This window comes from Rhinolophus sinicus, chromosome 17, assembly GCF_057876585.1.
Source record: "Rhinolophus sinicus isolate RSI-liver-muscle chromosome 17, RSI-T2T, whole genome shotgun sequence".
Classification (NCBI taxonomy): Eukaryota; Metazoa; Chordata; class Mammalia; order Chiroptera; family Rhinolophidae; genus Rhinolophus; species Rhinolophus sinicus.
Window position 1 is genome coordinate 96,092,538 of NC_142517.1, and position 22,894 is coordinate 96,115,431.

The window sequence follows — 22,894 nt, forward strand, 5'->3', positions numbered from 1 at the left end:
CTCAACCTTTCATCAACCCAGCATGATCATTTTTTAAATCTGAAACTTAAGAATATAGATAGGTAATATAAAATATAGATTGACAAACCTAAGAAGAAACTGTATTACAAATCACACACATTTGGCTCTCTAAGACCTAGCACGGCTGTCGGATAAACATTAATGGGAGAATTAAATCCAAAGTCATAATACATGAATATGCTCAAAGTAATAAAGAAAAGATATTTTAAATAAATGAATCAAGATTCAAAAGTTAAAGGTCTGTTGAAAGCTAATTAGATTATAAGTTAAATAAATGGTTCTGCTTGGGAACAGCAAAACCATAAGTTAAATAAATGGTTCTGCTTGGGAACAGGTCAACCTGATGGTACCAAAGGGTCACGAAAGACACAAAATGTATTGAATAATATGACGTTTGTGTTCCACATTAAATTCTGTTGTCAGGTTGGAAGAATGTATGCCTAATCTCATAAAACCTGAAGACCACCAAAAGCCCTTTGGTTCTGAGAGGATTATACAGGTCAACTTTTAAGATCTAAAATAAGATGTCAGAGAATTCTGGAACTGAGGACATTTGAATATTACAAGTGCTTGATACAGGGAATTGGAAACAAGTTTTTAACAGAAAAGATTTCACATGTGGTGAAATGAGAGCAAGACTGAGTTTATATAACGTCTTTACCTCACAAACTCACTACAAAGTCATTCTTGATTAAAAAGTGAGTCTTAATTTCTTCAAAGTGCTCCTATGATCTTGGTATCGTATTTGAGTCATTAAATATTCATGCTGTGAATTTTTTTGCCCAATAAACCTAATGAATTCCTTTCTAAACACCTCTCAGTTGAACTTAAAGATATGTTCATTTCATGGTCTCCAATAATCTTGGATGCCCTGTGTTTCTTTCCTGACCTTTGTCCACCTTGTTTCATTCTTAACTGGTCTATGCCGCACATACACATTGATCTGTAGACAAAGCATTGTCAGATGGAATCAATATATCATTCCTTTGGTATTGAGACTGGCTCTTGCTTAGTTTACTTTCATTTTTTTAGCAGATCGATAGTGCTAAACTGATGCATTACAAACTCAGCATACAATTAGTATCTGTCTTCAAGCTAGTTAGCATGGGAATACAGCTTGATGGGTCGACTCTGGGAGAAACACATCTTTTGAAACTGTTATATCTGTATTCAAAATTGCCTCTACAATATGAATTAAAAATTAATGTCTTTATAAAACAGCTAATTTTACATCGCTTAGTATTTACTTGGTTTAAAAAGACACTTTATCAGTATTTAAATAAAATATTATTTGAAATAAAGTGCTTTCCATTGATATTATCAGGACAGGGAGTGATTTTTAAGTCTATAATCCTTGATCTAGAAAGAAAATAAACAGATCCATACAGAATTAAAAAAAAAAAAAAGTTAAAAATTAATATGTTCATTTAAAATTAATGTTCTGAGAAAATTAACTGTATTTCATTATCTGTATAAAAATGCACAGTTATGAATTTTTTTTAAAAGAGTGTTAACTTTTTATACTTCTATAGTTGCTTCAATGCCATATTCTTTACCTACTTCTTAGTCTATATTGTAGGGTTCATCTCTCTGGTGACAAAAGACCAATCAGCCCATTCTCCTTCAATCTCATCAATATATTCATTAGCAGGACTTCATCAATCTCGCTACACTAAGAAAATATTAAATCTTCCAAGCATATTAAAATTGATTTCATGATTTGGGGATCAAGTATTCATTATTAGGCCATTTCTTCATTTTATGTGTCAGTGCATTAAAAATAATAATACTCAGACTAAGTGGCCTTAAAATAAAAGAGTGATACCCAGTGAAGCCATTATCTATGTAAGGGTAATAAGGTATACAGTTTATTCAATTTGACCCTTAACACCAAAAACACTGTTACGTATTGATTTGTTCTTCCTTTACCTAGGATCCAGTAGCTGGACCTCATCAACTTTTCATTATACATGGCAATAGGAAACAAGGAGGAGAGCGAATAAACTCTAATCCTTCTTTGCAGTCTACTGTAGTGCATGATTTGAGGATCTGATAGCTTAGATTTGAAAGTTAGTTTTACTCAGTTACTGTGAATGGTAATAACAATATATATCTCATAAGACCATATATGTTAAATGAGCTCATTCATTTAAGCAGTCAGTCAGTAGAATGATTTCTTTCAATATTTATAGAGTTTTGTGTTAAGACATGGAAAGACAGATCTAAACCAGGAGTATATGACCCTTTGTCCTCCTAGAGATTACATTTTAGTGATACTGACAGATTTTACATAATTATATACTGATTTACTTCATTACAATTGTGACTACAACTACATATGTGAAATTCATGGTACCTCACCTAGTCCGATCATTTTTGCAAGACTGAAATTAAAAAGATGACATAATTTCTGACAACAAATGTGCCTGGAAATTGTCTAGGCCAAAAATAGGGAAGTGAGGGCCTTCTCAGCAGAGGAAGCAAGATAATCAACAATAGAAGAATGGCATGTGGGAAGAAGTGAAAAAAGTTGTATAAAGATCCGGTTGGGCCTTGTAGGTGAAAAAGGCTGTATAAGGATCAAGTTAGACTTTTCAAAAAAAAAGATAAAGGGAGGTCATTGAAAAGTTTCAAGTAGAAAAGGAGAACAGCATATTAGGGTAAGGAGTAGTTTCAGGTGGACCAGATAACAAACTTTTGTATTCCTTTGACTAGGATGTGGTAGTGTGAATAGAAAGCAGTAGATGTATTTACAGTGATATTTAAGAGAGGAAATCCACTGGACTGCACGATTTGATACAAGGGACAAGATTGTCACAGGAATTCCTGAACTGAGAAATTTCATCATGATGGAGACATTTACTAAGTAAGACAAGCTATAATGGAAGAGTAGAATAAAACAAACAAACAAACAAACAAACCCATGCGCAAGCCAAATGGAAACATTTTCAAGTAGGCAGTTGGATATCTAGATCTGCAGCTCATACTATAGATCCCAGTAAGAGTGCTACATTTGAGTTTGCAGGTTATAGACGGCAGTTGAAGTTATGAGTAGATGTAATTGTCTAGGGAGGTATATAGAATGACAGGTATAAGGGCACACAACTAAGTCTAGCGGAACTCAATCATTTAAAAATGAAATGATGAGAATTACATTGAAGTAGAAGAAGGAGAGGTTACCAGAGAGGGAGAGGAATCTCCTCAGAGGGCAGTGCACAGAGAATGTCAAGCACCCTGCATGGCTGTAACCTCACAGGATTGTCATGTAGCAATGCTACTGCCAGTATAACATACAATAGTGGAGCATAATACAGAACAGCTTAGGGAAGTATAATACAGGTTAGGCATTAGCTATTTTTTGTTTATCTCCTAATAAACTGAGATACCCAGTGGTCCAGGAACCCCCCGCCCCCCGGTTCCTCCTCACAGCTGCCTATAATACCCTTTCTCTCTCTCATTCTTGCTCTACTAGCTCTTTCACAAGACATAATGTTGAGATTTCATCTCATGTCTACATGGTACCTCACCCCAAGACCTATCCTGAGCAGGGTGTGAGACGAAGAGGGGTTATGGGGGGAGGAGTGGTAGTAAGAGAGAAGGAAGGAAGCAGAGGAGATTCAACCCTGCGAGTGACGCCTTCATCACTAGCCCCCAACAGAGGGCAATGTCCCCAAATCCAGCCACGTGACCTCACTTCTCCAATAGACTTGAAATAACAGAAGAAATAGCTCTGCCTCCCTCTCTTGTGTCTCTAGCCTATGTTCTGCTAGAGGCCCCTCTTTAGACCATGAGAATCAATTCCTAACACATGAAGTTGTACCAATCACTGACTTCTGGGGCAGGAAAAAGAAGAGGACGCTCCAAAGCGCACAAAGCCAGCCGATTGCTCTGGTAGAGGAAGATCCATTCCTGATCGTCAGAGTCACAACTCTGAATAAAATTCCCCACAATTCACTCTTCCGAGTGGTGTTAAGAACTAATTAAGGGTCATCCAACAATAGGCAAAGTTCTACTCTGAAAATGTTGGCTTTGCAGCCCTAAAAGTCTGTTGCAATTAGTTTTGCCACTGTGGTTCTAACACAGCCATAGACAATATGTTAATGAATGAGCATGGCTGTGTTCCAAAAAAAAAAGTATTTATAAAATTAGGAGAGGTGGACTGGATTTGGCCCACGGGCCACTGTTAGCCACCCCCTGGGTCTGTAGCGTCACTAGTGCCTTCATACGCTCCAGGAACTGAGCTAAATCAGATTCTGTAGACTGGTATGGGGTCACTTAAAACAACATCTAATATTGTTTATGTGCATAACTATCTACCATGTTGCAAATGATGGTTTACAAATGAAGTTTGGGAACAGGATCAGTTCACAGAGGACATCTTGCATTCCTAATACAAGATTCACTTTAGTTATACATGATTAAATGAAAAAAGAAAAAGCCTGTATATAAAATGCCATTCCTTACATTTGATATGAAATTCTGTAAATGCCACTCCTCTAGAGAATATACAAACTGTTTTTATAATCCCCTCTTTGTCCTTTTTCTGACTACATTCATTAATAATAATGGAAAAACAAACAAACAAAAAAACAGAAGAGTCAAAACAAATCTCAAGTGTTATTTTCCACATTGCTAAAAATATAGGAAGCATACTGTACGTATATTGTATGCTGCAAAGGGAATTGTTCTGCCTCGTTTTGCTAAATATTTATAGCTATATCAATATCCAACACAAGCCTCTAATCCTTACCCTCAGTTCCAGCATTTGAAATTCAAGGGTGTCTCTATATACAGTGACTGCTGGAGTTTTCACTCTGGAGACAGTGAAACATTAGCACCAAGCCACATACGTTTGTTACTGAATCTTGCCTTATAGACTTCCTCATAGGCTGATAGACTTTCCTGGGATTTGACAGGAACAAGAACTGACTTCCCTAGATTTAGCGCTGGTCAACATCTTCTCCGGGCCTGGCTAAGGACTGACGGCAACTAGCCTGCCCCTTTTCATCACCTTCCTCTTTTATGAAGTCAATTACAGATACTTTATTTCTTAACTCAACCACATTTCTTCAACAATCTGAGCCAAATACTGAGCTAGATGTGAGGGACACAGGGTAAAAGCAAAGCAGATTCTGCTTTGGGAAGGCACAGAGTCCAGTGAGGGCCCCCTTTCAGGAAGAATGTGAGGGTAAGGTCATCACTAAAAGCTGAGGAGAGAAGCTTCATTTAATAGAAATCAATAATTATTTACAACCACTTTTGAACTGTAGGTGACTTCCACGATTAATTAGAAAATTATCCTGTAGAGCATGTAGACTGGTTAGCTTTTCCTCATTAGTATTTACTCTTCCATAGATATTTGATGAATTGATGGAGTTTTATAAAGTACCACATACTAACAGATTACACAACTGGAGCTGCAGAAATGGATTTCTATGTCCTTTCTTTGTTATGCTATCATCATAACCTCTTCATCTAAGCATAAATTCTTGAAATCTTCTTTAACTCCATCTTGCTCCCAGGTCCAGTTAAATCTCACGGATTATTCTGCAGATTTTCCCACATGCAGCTTTCCTCTCTATTGACATTAAGATATTCATTAACACTCATAGACTATGCAGTGGTTTGCTGTAGCCAGCTCGTTCTGTTCGTAAGAGACGACCGCTAAATTTTCAGGTATTTTGTGATTATGTTGATAAATTATATCCATTTCCAATTGGTACTAAAGCTGAAAACGTTTTCAGTTTGAAGACTGCAAATTATATGAAAGTGAGAAATAGTTTAATAATAGATTACATATTAGATCTAATGACAATAAATTTATTGGGAAAATAATTAGCAAATTGGGATGAAACTGCGTTTGGCAAATCGTGGTTGAACTGTAACCATGGCTACAGATAATAAGAGTTGGCAAAAATTAATGAAAACATTCTGAGATATATGAAATTTACAATACAGGGTATTATGTATTTTATTATTAGTTGTAAATTACGTTTTCCAAATCTTTTGCATTGGCAAAATTTATAATAAATTTGTACACACGTTGTATTTTGGAGAATTGCCTGTTAAACGTTTAAGAGCACAAGTCTGATAAATAATCACTCCCTGCTAATACACACATATATGCAAAAGCAATAACAACAACAAAACTTCAACGATATCTTCACAGACAGTAAAAACTTCATAGTCTATCATCCAAGGCTTTCCACAAAACCTTCCTTCCTAAACTTCCACAATATCTGCATACAGACCTCCAGCTCTCCTCACTCTTCTAGTCACCACTCAGCATAGTTCTCTTACAGGTTCTAAAGTTAAGTTTTTGCTCTTACCACTCCCCCATTCGGGATTCATGTCTTCCTCCCCACCTGACACTTTCTACTCATCCATCAAGAATTGATGGTAAGTCCTCCCTTCTCCAGAGAATTTATTCTGACTATTAATCAACCCTGGCTTGGATTTCTAGTGATCATTTAGTGTTTGCAGCATGCTTGGAGGCATAGAGGGCAGGGTTATATAAAACACCCCTATCACTGTCTGCTCCATCTAACCCCATTTGTCACAGCAGAGTGGACAAGGGCAAACTCTCACTCATGGGTTCTGCTATGGTAATCCAGAGGTCTTGGTGTCTCTCTCTCTCTCTCTCTCTCTCTCTCTCTCTCTCTCTCTCTCTCTCTCTCTCTCTCTCTCTCTCTCTTCCTCCCTCACTCCTTTCCTCACTCCCTCTCCAGAAACTGTTGGCAGTCATTAGTGGGCACTGGATATAAAAGACCATAAACTTGTGACTTGGATGTGGCCATTTCAAACCACAGGTAAGATGTGTACAGAGAGAGAGAGAGAGAGAGAGAGAGAGAGAGAGAGAGAGAGAGAGAGAGAGAGAGAGAGGGCATCAGCATAAAGAGAGAAATAGGGTGCAGGGAGAACACTGTGTTTCTTAGAGAACATGACAACCTTGTTTTTCAACTTTGCTACTTTCAACTTTCCTTTCTGTCCTTGAATTTCATGAAATAATGGAAGCATCTTTGCAATAAAGCAGCTTTCTCCACGAGCAATTGAGCTGCCTTTTTTTTTTCTTTTTTTCAGTTTTTTTTTTAATTACTTGCACACAAAAAGATACATGGTCAGACAAAATAGTAATGGCCTTGGTTCTCTATATCTCACTAGATCTCCCTCAGACACCAGCATACTAGGATTTTATTGATTGGTTGGTTGCATGAAGAAAGAATTCCCAACAAGTTTGAGGGAATGTAGAAATACCAATTCATTACTTTTCATTGAATTGTAAAGTAATTCACAATTATGAATTGTAAAGTAATTCATAAGTAATGAATAATTCTGTGCTTTCTGACCAGTTGGGTACCAGTTGGGGCCATAGTGATAGCTTAAACTTATGTGGAAAATCCTGGTAAAACAAGTCCGGTTCATTTATGAAGTGGTAATAAAAGGTAGCTCCTGGCCTATTCCTAGAATCCAGGAATGGAGAAATAAAACATAGAAGAGAGATTGCATTTGTACCTTCCATTGTCTTACATTCAAGAGAAGTAGCGGATACTTTTAAATTCATACTTTGGGTTTAAATAGCCTATTTGCCTCATGATAGCATATGATTCTAAAATTTGCTCTGTTGTTTTGTCATATATGTCTCGAGTGTTTTCAGATTAGGCAAAATAAAGTATTCTTATAGGTAAAAATTGCTTAACTGATGTAACTTTAGATTAGCATTCATTATTCATTTAGTTCCAATCTTAAAATAAGTCAAAATGCTATAGTATGGCTCTGATTTTCTCTTCCACAGATATGAATTTTGACACAGAATGTACTGTTCTTACTATATTGTTAAAGCGAAAATGTTTGCATTAAAGTTTCTTGATGTCATGCATATATGCATTATTCAGTATAATCTTGGCCTGCAATAGACCAACATGACCACAAAGTATAAGTATTTCTTATTATACAACTTTGTCTGGCCATGACAAAAACATAAAAATAAATTAAAAGCTATGAAAAATGAGTACTGTTCTGAGAACATTTAAAAGGACATTCCCACTAAAATATTACCTAAGCTTTCATGTGAATGCCTGAGACAAAATATTTCCATTATTATGTATTACAGATGAGATAATTGTGGTACTATATCCCCATTACACGTTATACACTTCCTATAGTTAGAAGACGAAAAGAGACTGATCTTCTAAATTAACAGGAATCAGGAGCATGTGTACTTGGGTAGATTAAAAAGGATGAAATCCAGTTTAGCACTGAAACTACATGTGCTTCAAATCTATGTTGCAATGATTTTTATTAAAGAGGTAATGTTTGTCTTGTTGTGCTTCCTTGGTAAGTCACAATATTTTTCTGTTCCTGGAATGAACAGAAATTCAGGAACACAGGAATTCAATGATAAGATAAATGCCAAGTTTTTAATGAAAAACCAGCTCAGCTCAACTCTGCCAAAAGAAATGGCTAATGGTTGCCTGGAAGGTTAAAAATAGAATACAAAATTAATCTTTTCATATCAAGGATCAATGCAAGCTGAATAGTCAAAATTATTTCTCCTTATTAACCATTATCTTTAATGATTTATTGCATTCTTTATTGATAGTTTAAATTATTCCAGTGAGGTAATTAGCAGCCCTTGCAAACACAATGAAGCTGACTAAATGATTCAGGTGAGATGAGTCAGCAACGTGCCAGGTGCAGAAACTGCAAGTCTTGCAGTTGGGAAAATGATGGTTTATGAATTAACAACTGGCTGTTATTTCCTTCTCTTTCCATTTTTGCCACTGGGAATGGGTAGGCCATCTATTCCAGGAACGAGCTAGCCTTCCTGTCCTCTGAGATTGGAAATATTTTTCCCCCATGCACTTTTCCCAAACAACAAATAACATTTACTCATGCACCCAGGAGTTGAAATCCTAGCTCTACCACTTAAGAGCTCTATGAATTTAAGTAAATTGTTTAAGCTCACCTCAATTTCTTCATTTATCATATAGAGATAATTACACTCACCTCAGGGATATTGTGGGAATTAAATGAGGTAGCATGTCAAGTGCTTACAACACTGCCTGGCACATGATAAATACAAGATATATTAGCTATTTTTATTATTAATATAGCCCCATCTTTTCAGTAGGAAACATTCTGTTGCCTGACAATGCTTCTATTAGATACAACTTCATGAGCGATGGCAGTGGGTAGCCACTCTGACTAACCCCCAATCCAGAGATTGTTAGGGTCCCTATTCTAATGCCTTCACACAACTCGGTCCCATACGGTCCCAAACTTCATACAAATCGGTCCCATATATTCCACACATTCCATATGGTCTGTCCTGTCATCTGGGTCACTTTCCTTGTAGCAATGGCATTTCTGGAGGTTTTAGCTCAAGGTTAAGTTAAAATGTGAAGTTCACTGGCAGGAAATATGAAAAGAGTAAGACTCATAAGAGATCACAGGGTTTAAATATGTTTGTCAGATTTTCAGTTCAAATCCTTACCCTATATGATCTTTGGAAGCTGAGTTATTCTTATTCATATTTTTATTAATTTATTTTTACATTGATATGTAGCTTTGTTGGGGGGAAATAAACTGAATTAGTAATTATTTGAACTTTTAAAGTTGATTTGAACACAGCTTTCTTCATGCAAGCAAAACTTCCCTCCTCTCCTCCTTTCTTTCTTTCCTTTATCCTTCCTTCCTTCAATTATTCTTTTTTATTCCCTAGGAGTGTGTGTGTGTGTGTGTGTATGTGTGCATATACTTACATTTTATATATACACTTACATTATACACACATTTAAATAGGTTTGATTTTTCCCCCTTATGACAAAGAGAGAAATCTTATAATTTCACTTACCTATACATTCACATTATTTAAATTCATATCTGCCATCTACGTCTCACTCCTGATTTCAAAAGACTAGGAAGTGTCAACACGACTCAGAATCAGGCACCTCCAATAAAGCATACAAAGCTGTACTCTCCTTCCACCCCCGAGCCTGCTCACCACAAGGGTCCTCAGCTCTGCTGATGGTTCCTCTTTACATTCTGCCTCTAAAGTGAGAAACCCATAAGCTCTCCTGGCTCAGTCTCTTTCCCTTACAACACAAAGCCAGCACTTCATCAAGTTCTCACAGCTCTGTGTCCCAAGTATTTCTACAATCTGCTCACTTCATTCCACTTCAGCTGTCATTACACTGCCCAAGGCACATTACTTCTTGTCTGGACAACTGAGTGGCCTCCTTACTGATCCTGCTTCTTTCTTTTTCCATCCCAATCCATCTTCAATACAGTAATTGTAGACTTCGTTGATAAATACAATCTTGGTTATGTACCTTCCTGGTTAAAACTGTTCCACGTTTTTTGTTTGTTTTTTTGTTTTGTTTTGTTGTTGTTGTTGTTGTTGTTTTTTAATCACACTAAAATGGCATCTGAAACTTTAGCATCTGCATGACCCTGTGTGAGCTGGGTGCTCCTGACCACCCCATCTTCCTCCCATCACTCCCCTCCTTCACTCCTCCATCATTATGAGTTGCTCTCACCGGTCTACCCTAGGTTCCTTTAGCTTACAAAGTTCTCAGCTCAGGACCACTGCAAACACAGTTCCACCTCCTCACCTAGCCCTTTCTCCCTCTCATTTGTTCCATCTTTCACCTCGGGTCACAGTTTTTATATCACCCCCACAGAGAGAACATCCCTAGCCACATTCTCCGAAAGAGGACACCCTCACAAACTACGTGTTATCATATCATCTGTTTACGTCCTTAACAACGCTTTCAACAATTTGTAATGTATCGGTCCATTTATTATAGAATTGTTGATTACCTATTTCCCCACTAATGCAAGTCTCCATAAGAGCAAAGACATGGCTGTCTTTTTTGCCATCACATCTCTGACAGTGAGCACGCTGCCCTACACATAGTGAGCATTCAATAAATGGTTAAGTGAATTAAAAATGACTCAATTGAGGAAACATTTACCAATTTGCCATTCACACAATGATTAGCCATGAGTATGAATTTAGCTGACACATATATATATATATATATATATATATATATATATATATATATATATATATATATATAATTTTAAAAAGCAATACTCCTAAACCAGTTGATAAACATATGTTTTGTTCCAATTCACAATAATTTAGAGTGGCGACCTGTGGTGACTTTTCTTAGGAGAATGTGAGAGTCAAGGCCAAACACAGGAAGAACACCTCCTCCTAGCTCTGGATGGCACGCTGTGCGAAGGTGAGTACGCGGGAGATGAGTACACTTCTGACTACAGTGAACTACTGCTCCAGCAATGCTGTCCACTTGTGTACATTTTTTTGGCACCCCCAGTGTATATATCTTATGTCAATATTAGAAAGCCAGAAAGTACATAGGCCATGGCTAAAACCATATACTTTCTAAGGACATGAGAACAACCTTTGACTAATTTAATATTCTCTTTGCTCACTCTTCTCCACACATTTTAGGCTCTCCTTCCTAGATGTTTTGCTCATACACTCCACTCACATTCTCCTATTTCCTCTGCCTGTCTATATTCTATCCATCTTTCAAGATTCAATTTAAGTCACAGTTCTACAAAATCTTCACTGATTGTCCCTGCGTAGAGTTATTATAGAGTTACTACGAATACAGTAGTCCTCCTTATCTTCAGTTTTGCTTTCTGTGTTTTTAGTTACCCACAATCAACTGCAGTCCAAAATATTAAATGGAAAATTCCAGAAAGAAACAATTTTTAAGCTTTAAATTGCATGCCCTTCTGAGTAACATGATGAAATCTTGCACCAGCCTATTCTATCCCTCCTGAGATCGCAATCACCTCTTTGTTCAGCGTATCCACACTCTATAAACTCCTTGCCCCTCAGTCAGTAGCCATCTTGGTTCTCAAAGAGAGAGAGAGGAGAGAGAGAGAGAGACGACATTCAGAAAACTTTAATTACAGTATACTGGTATAATTGTTCTATTTTTATTATCAGTCATTGTTTTTAATCTTTTACTGTGCCTAATTTAAAAATTAAACTTTAGCATAAGTCTGCATAGGAAAAAAATAGTATATATAGATTTCAGTACTATCCACAGTTTCAGGATTCCACTGGGAGTCATCTCAGGATATATCCCCCATGGATAAGGAGGGAATACCGTACTTCTTTGCTTGAATATCTGTGCTAATTATCTCCCAAGATTAGAGATACTGGTACCTGGTGTCAAGTCAAGTTGGTGTAGAATAAGAAAGGAGATTAGAGGACACAGATATTCAAGCAAAGAAAAACATAGCCATATAATATCTGTAAGTTGGCACAGTTATTCAAGCAAAGAAATACAATATTCCCATCCAATTTTAGATGGCTTTTATTATTTTGCTTATACTGTCCCACCTCTAACTCACCTCCTAAAGGTCAATTTTTAGGAGTTCCTTTTCTGAGCTTCCGTTTTCTCATCTGTAAAATGACGGGCAGAAGTAGAAAACCTACAAGAGTTCCCACTGTTCAAAATACGTCATTACTGAATTATTTATACATTCACATATCCATTTATTGAGCACTTGCTTAGCTCTTGTTAGATGCCAGCCATATAAAGTAGCTTTATAGATGCAAATATGTTATAACATCTACCCTCAAGGACACAGATATGTTATTATACTACCCTGGAGGAATTACATTTCAGGAAAAGAACAGGAAGAGGAGGGATAGGGGCATACAAAATCACACACTGTATAGTAGGATATAACCTCACATTGAAATATTTTAAATGGAAAAGGTATATAATCAATAAGGCAGTGTCTAACTCATGCTATGAATTGCAGGAAAGATACTCAGAACATATAGTGCTCTCGCTGAGACTGTACAGATGAAAAGCAGGTATTTCCTTCAGACCAAGTGGCAAAGAACCTTCCACTCAGAAGGAAGGACAAAGACAGAGGCACAGACTTGAGGAAGAGTGACATATTATAAGAGCGGAAGAGGTAAAATTATATAAGACTGTAGTTATATAAGGGCAATAACAGTTTAAAATGGACAATTTCATATATTTCAACCTAGTATAATCTTAACAATTATTTAAATTTTTACTTATATTTGTTGTTCTGTATATCTCATGTATGTCTTCATTCCATTACTTTGAAATCTTGTGGTATGAACGGTCTGTTTCTTATACAAGAATGCCATTGAATTGGACATAGTAACTACTCAATAAATATGTAATTAATGACATAACTCATTTAAAATTTAAAAGTAATTATCTGAATAGCATTGTAGAAACTAAAGAGTAAGGTTAAAAAAATTTTGCTTCATAAACTGGTTAAAAGTATAGCGTTTTCATTTACTTCATTACCATATATTTTAATGATTTGTTTTTTGTTTTTTGTTTTTTTTTGGTTTTTTTTGCCTAATATGTAATAGAAAGAAGTTATTTATATCAGCATAGCATTATATTGCATCTAATCCCAGGAAATCTGCTTTTTTAATCACTTAACTTCTAGACCGTACAATTCTGGCTGCCACAGAGAATATAATTACAGTATATATGGGGCACCTGGGAGCTGGTAAATAATGAAAAATAGTAATTTACATAAAAGACCCAATGATTGCCTTCCAGGGGTATATCATATCTCTACAAGTGAACAAAGTATTTTATTCAAAGGGTACTTGAGTATTCATAAAACGAGGGCACGTTATTTTCTAAGCCTTCCACGCTTTTATAAAAAGTCATGTAATTATATAATCATAGGCTGACACATCCATGAAAAATAGGTGCAAATCACTGTGAGTGGCCCAGCAATGCTGCGTGCTTCAGCATTGAAGATGGAGTAATTCAATGAAAGGAGGTCAGATAAATATAAAGACACACATTAGCTATGTTTGCAGGAAAATATTAAGATAATCATTTTTAAATCCATGCTTGAAATGTAGTTCTATTTAAGTAACTCTGTGGTTCAATATCATTGAGCTGACTGTCATTTTTGACACAGCAGTTTGGGAAGAGATTGGCTCCAGAGTCATGCTTCTATTTTAGGAGAATGACATGGCAAAGAGATTTTTCGGAAAAAAAAAAAAAAAAAAAAGTGTGCTGACTACCCACCATACAAATAATTTGTGCCACAAACAGTTTGAGATGGAAAGATAACCATGACACAATCACCTTGTACGGTAGAAAGGTACATATTACCTGTGAATGCCTTCTTAGCCATCGTGTCCATTTCTGGGGAAGATTGTCTTGACACCAAAAGATAGAGTGAGTATAATAGGGAAGGAAGTGCAAAGTGTAAAATGTCAAACAATGAACCTGCTAATCCCCTGTCTTATTCTACACCCATTTGATTTTGCCTTCAGGTACCAATACCATGTAACAGAATAGTCTGCTGTGCAGTTAGACCGACACTGCAATTAGGTAAATGGCTTCTTGACTTTTGTGACTAGTCTGCCGATGCTGGCATTTTCTGTGGTGCTGCCTCAGCATTTAAAATTGGCAGACGAATATAAAGCAAAGTGCCCATTAGCTGCAAGAATACAAATCAGCACACGAATCTAATTTTTCATGATATTATATCTAATTCATTCAAATGAATTTTGATGAATGCCAAATTAGAGGAGCCTAAATTAATAGCATTAATGAATAAAGGAACATAACATTTTTAAATAGTATATATTCTTTTTTTAAACTTAAAATTATTTAAAGTCTATGTACTTTACTGGCTCATTATAATAAAAATTTTACTTAAACTACTGAAAATAAGAGAATTGATGAATTATTGTTAAACTCTACTGATCCACTTTCATTTTTCTATTTCAATTTGTAATTTTCCTTTTTTATATCCACTTCAATTAATTTATTTCTATATAGTTTTGACAGTATTATGCTCACTGAAGGTGCTCACTAGTTCAATTTTTTTGATTATTTTTTTATTAAATTTATTGGGTAACATTGGTTAATAACATTATTTTGTAATACAACATCTGTATACTCTATAGTATGCTCACCACCAGTTTAGTCTCCTTCCTTCACCTTGATAATTAAACCCGCGTCCTGATAAAAAAGTACGTATAGAGAGAGCATTTTCCTGAAACTATTAAGCAAAAAATTGTAGTTTTCTTCCCTCTCATTCTTATGATATTATATGAGCTAATCCTTACAAAGCATTAGTTCAGTATCATTATAGAAGTATGCTTGCATACAAACTCATATTGCTTCTGCATCATCCTCTGTCGAACAATATTACAGCACAATGTTGAAGATGTTGACAGAAAATAAAGGATGCTATCCATGATCAGATTGGGGTGAAAACTTAAAATGCAAGTGCTCTGGGTGTTTGTCATAACGTAGATGTCGATGACATACAAAATGCAAATACATCAAAATAACATAAAAATTTAAAACCACATAATACTAAATATTTACATTAAAAACAAAGGCCACATGACATTTTCAAACATATCTAATCCCCCACATATCCCTATTTTACAAATTACAAAACTAAGGCTCAGAGGGGCAAAATAACACGGCCACAGGGGAAGTTATAATGGATGCCAGCCTCCACCTCATATCTACGTGGTTAGAAAGCCTGTGATTCCTTCCTTCCTTCCTTCCTTCCTTCCTTCCTTCCTTCCTTCCTTCCTTCCTTCCTTCCTTCCTTCCTCCCTCCCTCCCTTCCTCCCTCCCTTCCTTCCTTCCTATACTAAACTGTCTTGTCCTGCAGACTATTTTAAAGAATTACAGATACTGGGGTAGAAACAGGAATGAGTTGGACAGTCCAGTGGGAATTTGACATTTACTGTGTAGGACTGGGACACACATAATCACATATTAAAGGTAAATTGTACGAGGGGAAAAAAAATTACCTAAATCTATTTAGAGTAGACTAAGACAATAATGTAGCCTTAGATCACAAGCAACGTGGCATGCAATACGGAACACATTCTAGAATGCCTCAATTTCTAAATTTATCTCTCTAAATCATCTCCACTCTTCATTTTAGAAGAGGGTCTCAAAATCAGTGGAATCTAGTAGCCTGAAAGGAACCACAAGCACAACAGGAGTTAACTAATGGAACATATTTTCTATATGAATATCTGACCAGTTCAATTTCCTTTTAAAAATGGAATCAGAGTGACAGACAACACATTTGGTAAAGCTTCAACCCTGCCTGCTTGGCTCCAATCATTAGAGGAGCAGGTGGCTTTCATTCTGTTGGACATTTCCCAGTTGTACAGCTGCTAAATGGAAAGTAAAGAGAGCAGCCACTCCCAGAAGGATGTGTGCCCAGGAAATTTGGCCCAATTGGTAGCTCCAGTCCCATAAAATGTGAAGGCTTCTTTCTGAATAGCACGGGAGAGACCGAAATCTACCTTTCAATTTTATTTTATTTTATGTGGAGAGGCATCATACGTAGCATATACTCATACATATATTCAGGATTATTAAAAAAGCAAAAATAATGACTTTTCAAACATATAGATTTGATTATCAAAAAGTAGCCTGTAAAATGTTTACCTTAAATATTTACTTAATACAACTTCTTTGAACTGGAAATTTATGGAACCACTGCAGACTAAGTTTACTCTCTTATTTTGTCGTCTTCTCTTCCTTCTTACTGGTAACATCTTTTTTATAAAAGAGTAAACAAAAAATATGAAAATAGCCGTTTTTGTTTTTGTTTTTAATTTTGAGGAGAATATTTTGAATACCCATATTTAACTTAGCTCAATAGTTCTTAGGTATTTACTATGAAATAATTCTCCTGGATGTTTGTTTCATCCTGCTCCCTGAGACTCTGACTCAGAAGACATGGAGTTGGGTACAGGGATCTTACTTAATTTTTTACTATTATTCCAACCCCATTTTCAGGGAAGACCCTACGGTGATCAGACTTCAGAAATTTCAGCCTGACAAGGCAACTCAAAAACTTCAGTCCTAGCATAGAGACAAAATTATTTTAATAGAATTCTTGATTGTATTTCCTTTTTAACGAATATTCATTTATTTATAATGGCATTGCATATTAAACTCTACTAGACAAAACTTTCAATCCCAAACAGTAGGGTTTCAAAACTATGTGTACTATAGCTTTTATTTTTATTATCATAGTAAATGGCCACATCATATTTTCATATTGTGTAAATGGGTTTTGTTGCTGAAGGCAGAAGCAGAAAGTGCTAAAAATTGTGTTGCTTGTAATATAGAGTCCCATTTACTGTCACATACCACACTATCATTATAATATTTATGCCCATGTATTATTACTTTTTCTTTTTTCAAAATCCATAGTAATATATGTTCTCATGTTCAATTTATTTTATTATTACTCTGCTTATGACATGTGTTTGCAGATACCATCATTAATTAACTTCTTTATGTCTCAGTTTTCTTATCTCTACCAAGAACATGTTAGTACTACCATTAAGGTAAGGATTAAATGAGATAACGTATGTGAAATACTTATCTGTGTTCAATACATGAGAGCGATTGTGAATAATATTTATTATTATTCTGTTAGATAGATCAATGCATGTCTGTAAACTGACTAAGTGTGATTTAAGCTTTTCTATGAGAGGACATTACTGAAACCACGCGTATGAGTTTATGTTGCCTTAGAAGTCCTTTACAGTATCTGCCTCTTTCTCTTTCAGAAATAAATAAAAACAATAAGTAGTGAGAATTTGGTATTTTTGAAGAGTAGTCCTGCGACAGTTGCTCCCTTAGAGCCTCCAGAAGGAATCAAACCTTGATATCAGATTTCTGATATTCTGAACAGAGAGGGAATAATTTCTGTTTTAAACCACCCTGTTTATGCAAATTTGTTATGGCAGTCCTAGGAAACAAATACACCATTTATTCCTTTCTTCCAACACCCCTTTTTTTTTTTTTTTTTTTTTTTTTTTACCTATAAACAGCTCTTCTTTAATCCTTCATGGCACATGTGATGTGCCAACTTTTGTAAAGCTTTCTCGATTCTCAACCATTTTTTCTTGGTGCTTTCACAGCTTACAATTTTTTTTTTAATCCTACAACAGAATGTATTATTAATGTATTCTGTCTTGTTTTGTTGTTTAAATGTCTTTCTCCATCATATTACTAGCTCTTGTAAAAGGCAGGTTGGGTTTTTACCTTCTAAATCTCATAACTCTTAGTAAAATGATAATTTGCATAAAAGTATCAGTCATATGAACGTATGAATCACAATACTCTTCTTTATGACACTTAACGAGATTTTGGGTCAAACAATAATTGTGAATCTCTAGGAGAAACAAGAAAAAAGAGAAATCTAAATGAAAATAATATAATAAATTGTAAAATATAAAATTTAGCAGAATTAAATAAATTCTAAGGTATCTTTGGTAAATTGAGCCATGATTAATAAAAATACCTTATAATTTAAAAAAGTTACTATTTATATCTGCAATAAAAGTGTACACTTGCCTTGGGACATGGTTGTACCAAATAAGTTGCAAAGTTAAGGTGCTATGATAAGAATACAGTCCAAAAAATAAGAAGCTGATTTAAAAGCACCAAAAAAGACTGCTTAAGTACTATACCCATTCCATGCTAGACCACCCTGGAACTAGAGTGCCAAATAGGCAGCCTGACGTTTTTATATACCTCTCTGCAGGTAAGAAATCATATAAGGATGTTAATGTTAGTGGCTACTAACATTGTTCAAGGTACAATTAAAAACACCCAAAACTTGAAGCAGCAACAGGGCTGTCAGTTCAGCTTGTGCATTCATTCATTCTTATCTCTTTTCTGTTGCCAAAAAACACTTTCAGCAAATAATAGTCACATAATCAAAATATTAAATTAAAAAAAGACACATTTTAAACATCATGTGAAGTGAAAAAAAATTGTAAATGCACTAACAATAAAGGCAATTAATATATTTTCCATCATTATGCATTAAGTTTAGCTCTAAGTTTTCAGGGGGAAAAAGCATTACATTGATATTATCTCACAATAAAAATAATAATGAATTCATGCTATAATTACCTGTTGTAGGAACCATTTTCTAAATATGAGAATATTATGATAGTGTAAAGAAAGAAAAACAACAAAAAAACACACATTATGGTATATCGTGGAATTCTTTATTTTGTTAAAGAATCAATGTGTAATTTTTTAAGTTTTCCAACATATCAAATCTAGATACTAGAAAGGTATGAATCAAGGTGGTCTTTGTGATTTGGTCAAATAAGCATTCTATTCTTTCATTAAATGGTCTTGGTGTATAATTAATGATTTGGATAATGCAATAGGGAGCTGAATGCATTTATTATGTATATTTTATTGAAGTTCTTGGATATTGTAAAACTATATACCTCAAAGCATTTTCCACTGGACACATAACCTATGAAAGAAAAGGGTATCTTCCAGGTAGATTATTCCTTTTCCTTACGTTATATTACTTTCTCACTTCCTTTTAACCATCTTTCCAGCTTTTTCCTTTTTAATCAATGGATTAATTAAATGTGAATATACAATTACAAAGAGGAAAGTAAAATATTTCTGGTAAATTTTATAACTTATAAAAAATACTTTAATCAAGAAAACGTGGTTATGCTGAACTAAAAATATTAGGAATCTTTAATTTTGTTTGGTATATAATAAATTTGTCCTTTATAATTGATAAATCCAATGTCTACTAAAAGAAAATATGTTATAGAAACAAATCCTAGACTTTCCAAATGCTTGAAATTATCTAACACTCATAATGAACTCATTACGTTTGTTTACCTCCTGACAAAAATTGCTCATCCTCAGTATTCTATATCATGACAAGTGACATCAATTTGTAATTTTTATCCCAAAGAGAACTTCACAATAATTGTTATATGTTCTCTTACTTTCCAAACAAGTCTCAAAGTTTTGTTTTTCTTTCCCTAAGAAAATGTATTCAGATCTACTTCCTGCTCTCGATCTCTATTACCATTTCCTTTGTCACTTCCTTATTACCTGAAATTTTGCAGAGGACACTGAATGGTTTATGGCCTCCAATTTTGGCCAGTCTCTGCTCCAGATATCTAACAGATTTAGCTTTCTATAATTCAGACCTGATTATGTCACTGTTGATGTTTATAGAATAATATCCACACTCCTTAGAACAAGATGCATTGCCTATGATTCTAATCTACCTGCCCAGGCTAAACTGCTGCCTCTCCCTTTGTTTCAGTAATTTTCAAAGCCCTAACACATCCCAGGCAAAGTTGAGCATTCACTCTTCTGTTTTCCTGTAACAGTGATTTTTTTTTTTTTTTTTTAGCTCTGCTTCAGCACTTATAAACATCTGATACTAATTACAATAATAGCTAACATATGCCCTGGATATTCCTGGATGGCCCTCATCTTAAATATTCTCTCCTGTTCTCAGCCCTTGGATGGGGTGATCAGTCCTGATTTTTATTTAGAAAATATCATCACCACACCCTGGGGCTTGTTCTACCAGATAGGCAGCTCCCTGAAGGCAGGGGTGGGGGTCTTGGTGATCATAAATGCTCAATGCTTCATTGTTTAATTAAACCAAACTGGAAAAGGAATTCTTTGTTTATACAAGTGGACTATAAAAGGAGTCATATGTAATAGATTACCCAAGATCTCAACACTGTCTGGAAATCTGTCCTCTTTCAACACAATGGATTCATATAAGCCAGTGTTCGTTTTTATTTCTCCAAACATTAATGTGAAAAAATGATTTTGCATCACGGACTGCACCCAACAAACTGCTCCTCTACCTCCTTTACCCATATGACTGCATCTAGGGCCACTATTTACCTTTTCTCATGACAATGTGTGAACTATGTATCTCCATTAAAGCAACTTCACTTGCATCTAGCTCCTATCTCCTTTTGCCTACTCAAGGATGTGGCTTCAGCAATTTCTCCCTCTCCCTTCTGTATCATTGATTTTCCCTTTCCTAGGCGATCCTCATAAGCATGTAGATGTACTTAAAAAAAAATTCCCAGTTTAAAAACAGACCTTCTCTATTGTCCCCACTTTTCCTCTTCAGATAATCACCATTTCTCTCTTCCCTATACACCAGGACTCTAGGAGTAACCTCCTTACTTGTGTCTCTAATTTCTCTTCTCTCTTTCTCTCTTAAAACTCTTGTAGTAAAGGTCCCCGCTACGTTACTACTCCAGCAAAACTGCTCTGACAGTGGTTACCAGTGGCGTCCACATTAACACATTCAATGGTCAGTACATTTGCTCTTCTTCCTTGATCCTTCAGGAGCATCTGACACAGTTGAACATTCTCTCCCTCTTTCAATATTAAGATAACATACACATTAATTTTCTGCCTACTTCTAACAGTTTTTCTCAATCTCCTTTGCTAGGTTGTTACATATTGATTTGACATGATTTCAAATCTACCTGTTCATGATTAAAATGTGGTTGTTTTTAAGAGTAAAATTGTTTTGATATAAGAGTGAAGATGTGTCAGGACGGCAGTGTCTCACGTGGTTTGTGGCTGATAAGCACCCAGCAGCTCAGCTGCCGGGGGTGCTACTGGGAGCTTATCAATAAAAAAACCTGAAGAAGCAACAACGGCAAGGAGACATTTAGACTATAAATACTGAGATTTTACCCGGACTATTTGAGTTTAGGTCTGGGCAAGGTGAGTCTGCTGATCTAATTAGCTCTCCAAAGACCTCTGAGGCATTAGCTCCAGGCAGGGTACAGGCTACTCTTACCAAGCAGCAGGGGTGTTGCACCTTGCAGAGGACCCTGAGGGAAGTCGGCTCCCCATGGACATCGGTGTCCTTATTCCCTAGCAACGCGCTCTAGCAACAAGGGATTCTGTTTCTGCACAGACAGCTGGAAGTCAGGTCCTGGTTAGTTAAGCCATCTCTCCTGAGAAAGAACCTTGTAGAAAATGGACACCTCAACTAAATTTGGTCTTTATTCTTTTTTTTTTTTTTTCCTTTTCTGGAATAATGGTTGAATTGCTTTGGAGTATATTATACCTTTATGGGCTTATTAAGAGACAGTATCCTGTATGCTATTGGCTTGTGAAATTCCCGCGGTGGCCCTGTGTTAAATAAATTTCTGGCAGAGACAAACTTAACCTTTGAGGATACTTTTATCCCCCAAAACAAAACAAAAAAGGTCTTCTTCATATTCTTATCCTTTAAAAATGAAGTGAGTTTTAAAAAAGCTCAGTCTTGGGAATTCTTCTGTCTCCACATATTCCATTTACAATTTACCAAATCTCATTGTTTTAATTAGTACATGTATGCTCATATTTCAAATATATATGTCCAAGCTTGACCTTTCTTCAAATCATATCTCCAACTACCTACCTGAAGTCTCCATTTAGAGATGTTAAGTAGAACATTTCAAATTTGACTTGCCTATGAAACCTTCACGTCCCACAGTCTTTCCATCTCAGTAAAATGGCAATTCCATTCTTACAGCTGGGCCAATGAAAGTTAAGTCATCCCTGACTCTTGTCCTTCTCTTATAACGTCACATAAAGTGATCTAATCCTGATGATTTTAGCTTCAAACTATTAGAGATTCTAATGACTTTGTATTACCTCCAATGCTTCCCGTGGTTAGCTCTCATGTGCATCATTGTAACTACCCTCTCTGTTTCAGTTCTAGCCCCCATTTGGAAAAATTTCAACTAAATGCAAGTGACACTTTTAAAAAAGTAAGACATATCTGTATCCTCTTTCTTGATTCAAGAGTCTCTCTTAGCATGAAAGCCAAAGTCCCCAAAATGTACTATGTGACCTGACCTTTGCTTACAGCTAACACTCAGCTTATCCTCAGCCTAACTGACCCTTGCTCAGGCTGCTCTATTCATATCAACCTCCGGGTACTTCCTACCCTGGGACCTCTGTACTTGCTCTTTCCTCTTCCTAGAATACTTTGC

The 22,894-nt window shown here is 35.7% G+C and overlaps 1 protein-coding gene across 22 annotated transcripts in view; it reads right to left on the reverse strand.

Annotated features, from left to right (window-relative positions):
- ROBO2 (roundabout guidance receptor 2) overlaps positions 1 to 22,894 on the reverse strand; it is a 1,652,913-nt gene that overhangs the window by 216,239 nt on the left and 1,413,780 nt on the right. The window lies entirely within an intron of this gene.